We start from the raw sequence: 9,511 nt of genomic DNA, 5'->3' as shown, positions 1-9,511 counted from the left end.
CTATAAACATTATAGAAGAAAAATAAGAGAAAACCTTTGTGTACTTGGCTAAGGTAAAGATTTACTAGATATTACACCAAAACCATAATCCATAGAAGGAAAAAAAAGAAATTAGTCATCATCAAAAGTAAAAAGTCTACTCACCAAAAGATACTGTTAAGAAAGTAAAGAGATAAGTTCCAGATCAGCAGACAATATTTGCCCAACTCACATTTGACAAGGGGCTTCAATGCAGAATATGTAGATAATTCTCAGCCTGAATAATAAGAAAACAAACAAAAAACCACAATAAAAAATGGGCAAGACTTTGAAGAGCTATTTCACCAAAAATGATATACAAATGGTTAATAAGCACTTCAGAAATGCTTAACACAATTAGTCATTAGAGAAATGCAAATTAAAATCCCAATGAGATATTACTACATATCAATTAGAAAGGACAAAATAGAATATCTTATGATACCCAGTGCTGGTGAAGATGCAGAGCAAGTAGAACTCTCACACATTGCTGCTGGTGTAAATATTAAATGGCACAGCTACTTTAGAAAATACTTTGGCAGTTTCTTATAAAGTTAAGCATATATTTATCATAGTCCCAGCCATTCCACTCCTAGGTATTTAACCAAGAGAAATGAAAAGTTATAACCCTCCAAAAACCTGTACATGAGGGTTTACGGCAGTTTTATTTATAACCACCAAAAATTGGAAACAAGTCAAGTTCCTTCCAAACTGTGGTGTAGCCATACAGTGGAATACTACTCAGCAGGAAAAGAAAAAAGAAATAAACTCATACTCAACAACATGGATAAATCTCAGATGAATTATGGTAAGAGAAAGAAGCTGGATTCATAAAGCCACATAGTATAGAATTCCATTTATATGAGATTTTGGAAAAGGCAAAAATATGTGGATATAAAACAAATTAATGGTTGCCAGGGTCTGAGGATAGGAAGAAGTTGACTATAATGGGGCACAAGGGAGTTTTGAGGGATGATGGAAATGTTCTCATTTTAATTGTAGAGGTGATTACATGACCATACGCATTTTTCACAACTCAGAACTGTATGTTTTAGAGGGTGAACTTCACTGTATATCAATTATACCTCAATAAACCTGACTCCCTCTCCTTCAAAAGAAAACCTACTTGGTTACCATTAGTGAATCCAGGTATATAACTAATTATTTTGATAAGTGGTGAACCATATCACTTGGAAACCAAATAGTTGTTGATAGGAAAGTTTCTCTTCACAGACTTACTCCAGCCAGTAAACAGAAAAAGAAATGATAGAATTAGAATAATACTATTTTACAACATTTAATGGATTAGTCATTGGTCATCAATGGCTTCTAACATCATATAAGGAAAGACACCAAATGTAATTGCTTCCTGAAGGAAGAATACCTATCCTCTATGAAATGAAGTCACCTTGCTAAAAAAAAAAAAAAAAAAAAAAAAAAAAAAAGAACTGAAATCTAATCAAGGCTTTAGGTGCAACTACCCAATTTATAGAAGCAAAAGAAACATGTTAAAATACATCTTACAGACACAATCATCAAAATTCAGACTGTGAAAACTCTATAGTTCTTCAAAAGTAAACTGTAAAGAAAGGGAAAAAAACAGGATGGAAGGGAAACTATAGATTGAAAGAGACTCAAAGGACACATTAACCAATTCCAATGTGTGAACCTTATTTGGATCTTATATCAGAAATGCAAATTGTAAAGAAATAATGATGTTCAAGAGACAATGGGAAATTTGATCACCGGTTGAATATTTGTTGACAATAAAATATTATGGTCAATTTTTTTAAAGTGATAATGACGTCATAGTTTTTGTGGGGTTTTTTTTAGGTTTTTATCATTTGGAGATAAACACTGGGTTACCTGTGAATGAAATTATATGATTTATGTTCTGGATTTACTTCAGTTTGGAAATGGGGAAAATGGGTCCAGGACGCAGAAAAACTGACATTGGCTGTGAGCTAGTAAGTGTTGAAATTGAGTGATGATGGCTACAAGGGTTCCCTTATTTTATTCTGTCTCCTTTTATATACGTTCAAAAATTTCCATAATGATACTAAAAGAAAAGAAAGAAAAGGAAAAGGAGACATGCAGGAAAAGAAGAAAGGGAATGGAAAAAACAAGAAGAATGCTGCTGCCAATGCCACAAGAGTACAGCACTTTACAGATTACAGAACATTTTCACATGCAATATTTCAGGCTGAAAAGGTGACCCAGCTCTCAGTTTCTTTCCTAACCACTTCTCTGCCAGGCACAGGATACCTGCATAGTTTAAAACCCAGGCCCCCACGATACATACAAAAAATATTCAATAAACATTCATCAAAAAATGAAAAAAGTACAGGAAGAGAGTTAAATTTAGGTAAATGTGAGAGCAATTCTTTTTCTGAGGGAGACAAAAAGTGAATGAACATGTATAACGTGAGGGCATCTTTTTGAGGTGGTTGTGAGGAGTGGCTCTTTCTTCTGTACCACGTGGAAATAGTGGTTGTCTGCACATGGGCTGGTGGTTGGGTGGGGCATGGCAGTAGAATGGGGACCTTGAGAGGAACCGGAATATTTGCAGGGGGCAACAGACTGTTGATTCACCAGGAATATCCCAGGAAGAAATAGAAATTTATTCGTGTCAAAGCTCTTTAAAGTTATTATGTTTATCTTATTCATAAAGAAACTTACCTCCTGGGACAAATTTTACCAATCTACACTTTTTTACATCTCATTTTACTGACTAGTAGTGACACGCTCTTTTTTCAACCATCTTGCTTTCAAATGTCAACAAACATCCAATTTCAAATTTTCTTTTTCCATAAAACATTGGATGGATCCTTTGCCAGGGATACAGTTGTTAAATCTTTACTAAATTCTGTTAAAAACGTATGGAAAAAGCCAGCAATGTACCCACTGCGGATGACAAGAGATGCATGCAAGAACAATTATGCAGATTTTATCATTGGCATTTAGGTTTGCTTCATGAGTATAACCCAGATAAAAGTGACAGATTAATTCATTTGGGAGAAAACAATAAATAAAATAAAACAAAAGCAACACAAAACCTTAAGAAGGCAATAGAATCTGGCAATTTCTAATATTTCAATCTGGCATAGCACATACCTTTTCCTGAAGGGACACAAGGCTACTTGGTGGCAGTGGTTACAGCACAGGCTTTGGAGTTGGGCAGACAAGCTTCTACTGTTACATTTACCACCAGCATGACTTTGGGCAAGTCATTTGAGCCCTGATTTCCTCACCCAAACGTGAAAGCTACTGCAGGTGGATGGGGGAAAAGAAAAGATTTTTACAGCTGGGAAATAATCTGATTTGCTCAATATGCAAAGGTAAAAATGACCTCTATCATTTGCAAGGGAAATGGGACTATTTCACAACAGCAAAGGCAGCAGCAAAATGATACATGATTGCTATTCCAGTGTCAGTCAGACAACGATGTCAATGTGGATTAAATGTTTCTTGGAACCTGCTTCTATTTTTTAATGACAAAATATTACGTATGGAATTTATGGATTAAGACTTCATCTATAAATTTCCTAATCTGTAAAATGGAGACTAAGGTGAGGATTAAAGTAGTTAAGATGGCATTTACATAGTGTGCCATGTATGCATACTGTTTTAGTCCTCCATCGATGATATCATAAATATTATGATATGCCTGCTGCTGCCAGCCTTAATCCAGGTTGATAGGTTCTTGTGCCCATAAGTGATTACAAGGGAATCAAGAGGAACTTGAACAGCTTTTTCCTGAGGAAATTGATCATTGCTTTCTGATGTACTCAGTTCCTTTCACATGAGACTAGGCCTTCTCACCCAACAGCTAAGAGGTAACGTGATGATACATAAGTGACTCATAATGGATCTTTCCCTAATTTTGATGAGGAAAGAGAAGGTGCAAAGAATGAGGATACTCTGCCTTTGAAGGAGTGGCAACCCCTCCTTCCTGCCCATCACATTCCCCAGAGAAGAGGACAAGGGTAAGGAAAGGGGAGCTATTAAGGGAAACACTGCCCAGTCAGCAGCGGTCAATGCATTTTCAAAGATCTGGCAAAGAGCCATTAACTGACTGGAGTTATTGTAGCTGCTGTGTCAGCAGACCAAACCAGAGTCAAACAAGACAGAGGCACCCTGTCTATTGCCCCCTTCCCACAAGGTAGCCACTCCGCCCTGGCTTTGCTGAGAGAACAGAAAGACATCAGGCAGAAATGTTGGCGACTAGTTTTCAAAAGATATCTCGAAACTTGCAGCCCGACCTGTAGAAAACAGCAGAAATAGAAAAAATCTCCTACCCAGATTTGTCCACACATTTAAACTCTCAGAGTTGGACTAACTTGGAAACAGATTTGAGTCCACACACTACCAAAATGTCAATCAGAAAATATTTCACTGACGTGCATTCTGGTTCTAAGACAGGCTAAAGCAGATTGGGCATCATCCTATTTGATTCCCATTTCATGAATATTGATTAGGTGCCTGCTTAAATTCCTTCCCCTCTAACAACAATTACACTTATAGTGAAAGTGATAATCGCTGTGGGAAGATATAGAATTTCCTTTCCTCTTAAAAGAAAGGGCAGCATTATTAAAAAAAGAAGTGGTGCTAATTAGTTGGATATGATTACAAATTCATCAGAGTTGAAATGTTCTCTACCAGCAGAAAATGCAATTGGCCATATGGTATTGGAAATATGCAAGAAAGGATTTTCCTGTGCTATTTTCCGCAGTTGGAGTTTGGCCTTAGACTATTTGCGGGTTTCCAAGTATTTGAATTATGCAAGCGGGTTGACTGAGTGGCCTCAAGCATTCAAGAGACAAGCTTTTTCAGCTCATAAGAAAAAATGAGTTTCTTTGCAAATGTATATCGAAATCTTCAGTTTCAATTTTCAGCAACTTTTGGGAATGTAAGAAACTTTTTTCAGTTAAATTTATATGCTCAGAGCTGCTTCACATGGAGATTGCCTGAGGCCAGGAAAAAACCCCATGAAAATAGAAATCTTGAAAATAGTCTTCAAATTAAAAAATACGTCTAACAATAATGCAAGATGAACCTAGTTTTGGATATTCATTCATCTTGTTGTAATATTAACCATGTGTCTTTAAGCCTCCAATCAGCAAATGCCTAATGTAGCAAACGACTGAACAAATCAGTAGACATTGAAAGTATTCCAAGAACATTCAGCACTTCTCAATGAATGCCTTTTCTATAGGTAGCCTATCAAAAGATAGACGAGGGAATGAAGATTGGATATGTATTTCCTCATCCTTTATTGTTATTTTTCCAAAGTCTATACAGTCAGCCCTCTGTATCAATGGGTTTCACATGTGGTTTCAACCTACCGTGGATTCGATCCGCAGCTGGTTGAATGCGTGGCTCCAAACTCTGTGTATATGGAAGGCTGATCGTTCTCATTGAGCGTCCGCGGAGGCTCCTGGAGCCAATCTCCAGCAGCTATCAAGGGATGACTGTGTTTAAAATATTCACCCCAAATATTGCTGTGAAACAGCATTTCCTATGTCAGAGTTTTATATTTCTGAGTTAATGTGATCAAACTCTTAAGATGTCTTGATATGAAATGTTCCCTTAAGTAACCAAACTAAGGCTTTAGGGATCTTATTTAGATTTTAAAAAAATTTCTTCCCTTTAATCTAAAACTGTTTCTTTGATTTTGGATTGCATATTTGATCCAATTATAGCTACTACTTTGAGATCACCTGTACCTTTTATCTGTGGGTTAAGAACTATATAAATGATACTCGGTTAGCTGTGTCTTTAGAATACATATCTTGCCCATGATTACCTAGCAATAATAACTAGCATAATGTTTAGACTTCTGAATAAAAATATGTATTCACTTTTCAAGACCAAAGAGACTATTTTAACATTACTCAGGTTTTATCCTTTTTATCAAAGGGTAATATTTGTTCTGAGAATACCAATCTCCAACACATTTTGAGCTATTTGCCTCATTCTCAGTAAAAACCCTGCCCTGCTTCCTACATTACTTTTAATCAAGGCTGAGTCAAAAATTTGATGATGCAATATTTTGGCAAAAAAATCATAGACTTTTCCCTGAGCACACTTCATTTTTAGGCCTATTTAGGTTGAATGTGATAGAAAACCAACTCAAACTGCTTTAAGCAAAAAGTTAGTTTTTTGGCTTATATAACTGTGAAGTCCCAAGGGTGGTGTTGCATATAAGGGAGCCTGGATAGGGCTCAGAATCTTCCAAGAGAATCTAGTTTTCCTTTGTTACTTTTCTATTCACATCTCTACGTGAACTTTCTTACGCTACCAGTGTTGGTAGGTGGTCACACCAACTCTAGTCTGTATCTACTTCACTCAAGTCCTATAGAAAAGAATGTCTGCTTCTATTTCACGAGTTTCAGCAAAAGTCTCCTTGGTCGTAGGGGTTTTGACTAGGTCTTATGGACATCCTTGAAACAATTGTTGTGGCCAGGAGAACACAAAGTACAGATGGGTTTAGCTCAACAAAGGTGCAATTCTGGGATTATGGTTGAGGTCAACTTTGAAAGTCCTAGGCTGAAGATTTGGGAGTGGTGACAATCACCAGAAGTGTGAATAAATGCTCAATTGCCAAAAGAACATATATTCATGAAAGCTGTATTTTATACATTTTTCTAAGCTGTATTTGATTTATATTATTTTCAATATGTTCCACACTTTTGGTTTGGGTTTCTCTATAATGCAAAGGCTATTTATAAAGAGTTCTAAAATATCCAAGTGCTGGCATGTATTAGTCTGCTCGAGCTTCTATAACAAAATATCACAGACTGAGTGGCTTAATAACAGAAATTAATTTTCTTACAGTTCTGGAGACTGGAAGTCAAAGATCAAGCTACTAGCAGGGTTGGTATCTGGTAAAGGCTCTCTCCTTGGATTGTAGATGGCTGCCTTCTCTCTCTGTGCTCACATGGCTTCTCCTTGGTGTATGTGGTGCAGTGGTGTCTCTTATTATAAGGATAGGATCAAGGCCCCACCTTATGACCTCATTTAACCTTAATTCCTTACGTAGAGACACTATCTCCAAATGGAGTTAGGGATCCAGCTTATGAATTTTGGGGGGACATAAACATTCAATCCATAACATGAGGTTTTTGCTTAGTTATGTTACAATTAATTTCTAGATTTTTTTTTCAGGTTAAATATAGCATGGTAGTTAAAAAGAAAAATTCTAGAGCCAAGTGACTTTGCTCTACCCCTTACTAGTTGCACCTTTCCCTTGAGCATTTCACTTAGTATCTCTGTGCTCCAGTTCCCTTCTCTGTAAAATATTGATAATAACAGTGCCTTCCTCACTGGGACTTAGGCGATTAAACTACACTTAAAACTGTTCCTGGTGCATAGAAAGTGCTTTAAAAATGTTACTTTTTCTTTTCCTTCTCCTCCTTTTCTTTCATCTTCCTTCCACTTCCTACTTCTCCTCTTTCTTTATGTTCTTCTTCCTTTCTTTATATTATTACTTTGGGATCTACCATTTCTATTCTTTAGGATTTGCTGAATTTTCCTTTATGTTGTAACATTTGGTAATGTTTGTAAATTTTTATTGACTATTCAAAGAAAAATATATTCTTTTATCAATTACGGCTTTAGATAAGTATAAATTAACTCAATATTATTAATTATATTTTTTAAGATATTAGCTCTATGAATTTCTGAGGACTTTGCTTCATATATTTTGAAAGTACATTATTTGGCACCTAAAGGACTATGTCAGTTTGGGAAAATAAAAAAAGGTTAACAGCAGGCCAATAACCCATTCCTTCTTCTCCCAGGGATTCTCAGGAAGAAGGAATAATCCTGTCAAGGTACCTATAAGCATGCTGATAACCAGAACTGATCCACCCAGTAATGCTATTACTGTGAAAAGATAACAGAAAGTTATTATCTATGAAATGACTTTAACAGGATATATTTGTTATGGTAGGCCAAATAATAGCTCTCCAAAGATGTCCATGTCTTAATATCTGGAACCTGTGCATAGGTTATGTTACATGAGAAAATAGATTTTGCATATGTAATTAAGGTTATACTCTTTCAGACAGGGCTAGATTATCTGGGTGAGCCTAATTTAACTATAGGAGGCTTTAAAAGCAGAAAAATTTACCTGGCTGGAGTCAGAGAGATAGGCAGAAGGAGGCAGAAATGATGCAGCAGAAGGGAAAGTTAGAGAGATCCAAGTGTGAGAAGGATATTGTGCACCATTGCTAGTTCTAGAACACAGGGGCCATGTGTGAGGACTGGGGAGTCACCCCTAGGAGCTAAGTGATGCCCCTGCCTGACAGATGGCAAAAAAATAGGCACCTTAGTCCTACAACTACAAGGAATTAAACTTGACCAACAATCTGAGTGAGCTCGGAAGGGATTCTTCTCCAGAGACTCAGTAAAGAACATGTCCATGCAACACATTGATTTTAGCCCTATAAGACCTTTGGACTTCTGACCTGTAGAAACTGTGAGATGAATCTGTGTTGTTTGAATCTGTTAAGTTTGTGATGATTTGTTATGGCAATAATAGAAAACTAACATGCCTGGTTTGTCTATGTTGCTTAATTTTAAATACATATAGAATTATGGAATTATGGGAGTATTGATGGCTGGAAAATAAGATACAAAATGGAGAAATTCCATAAGCAAAATAGATTCCTGTCTGTAAACAACATCTCCACATATATTTCTCAAAAAATCCCCTCTCATGTTAACTCTGAAACCATAAGGTATGATAACGAGGGAGATGAGGGACTTCAACTGGGTTCTGAGTCTGACAGTATCAGACTTCTCCAAGGGGAGAACACTTACCTGTACCTGATTCTTATATCTTCTCATTCATTAGCAAAATTGGGCACTGTAAAGATCTATGACTCGTGAATATGATTTGACGATTAAACCATTTATGTTGCCACATAGATCTATCTTCCTTTTTCATGGTAGCTCTTTTCATTGTAAACTGTCTCTATTTGTGTTATATAATCATGTATTCCATACATTTAAATTCATTTTATATTAATATTTAAACCTCATTTTTTTATTCTTGTTGTTGACTTTATTATTGATATTTTTCAGATATGTCTTTATCCATTCTTTTATTTTTGATATTTCTAAGTCACTATTTTCAGATGTCTCATATGTAGCGTATAGTTGCTTTGTTTTTTAAAACAATAGTATCTTTTTCTATTAATATGTGAGTTTTTACCATTTACATTTACTATTATAATAAATACATTTCGCCTAATATCTGTCATCTCAATTTGTTCTCTGTCTTAATATTTTCTTGCCTTCACTTTGTTTTAAATATGTGGCTGTATTGCCATTGTTTTACTTTTTTTCCCCTTTCTTTCAGGTAATTTTGAGCTTTACAGTTTTTTTAAAGCATTCGACTTTGTAATTTTCAGTAAAATATGGAAGCCATTATGCACTGGGCTTTTTAATTCTAAAATTGAAACAGTGACTATTGAGTCTTCTGCAA

This window comes from Equus caballus, chromosome 7 (assembly GCF_041296265.1).
Source record: "Equus caballus isolate H_3958 breed thoroughbred chromosome 7, TB-T2T, whole genome shotgun sequence".
In the NCBI taxonomy this organism is placed as follows: Eukaryota; Metazoa; Chordata; class Mammalia; order Perissodactyla; family Equidae; genus Equus; species Equus caballus.
Note: the sequence above shows the minus strand (reverse complement) of the source record.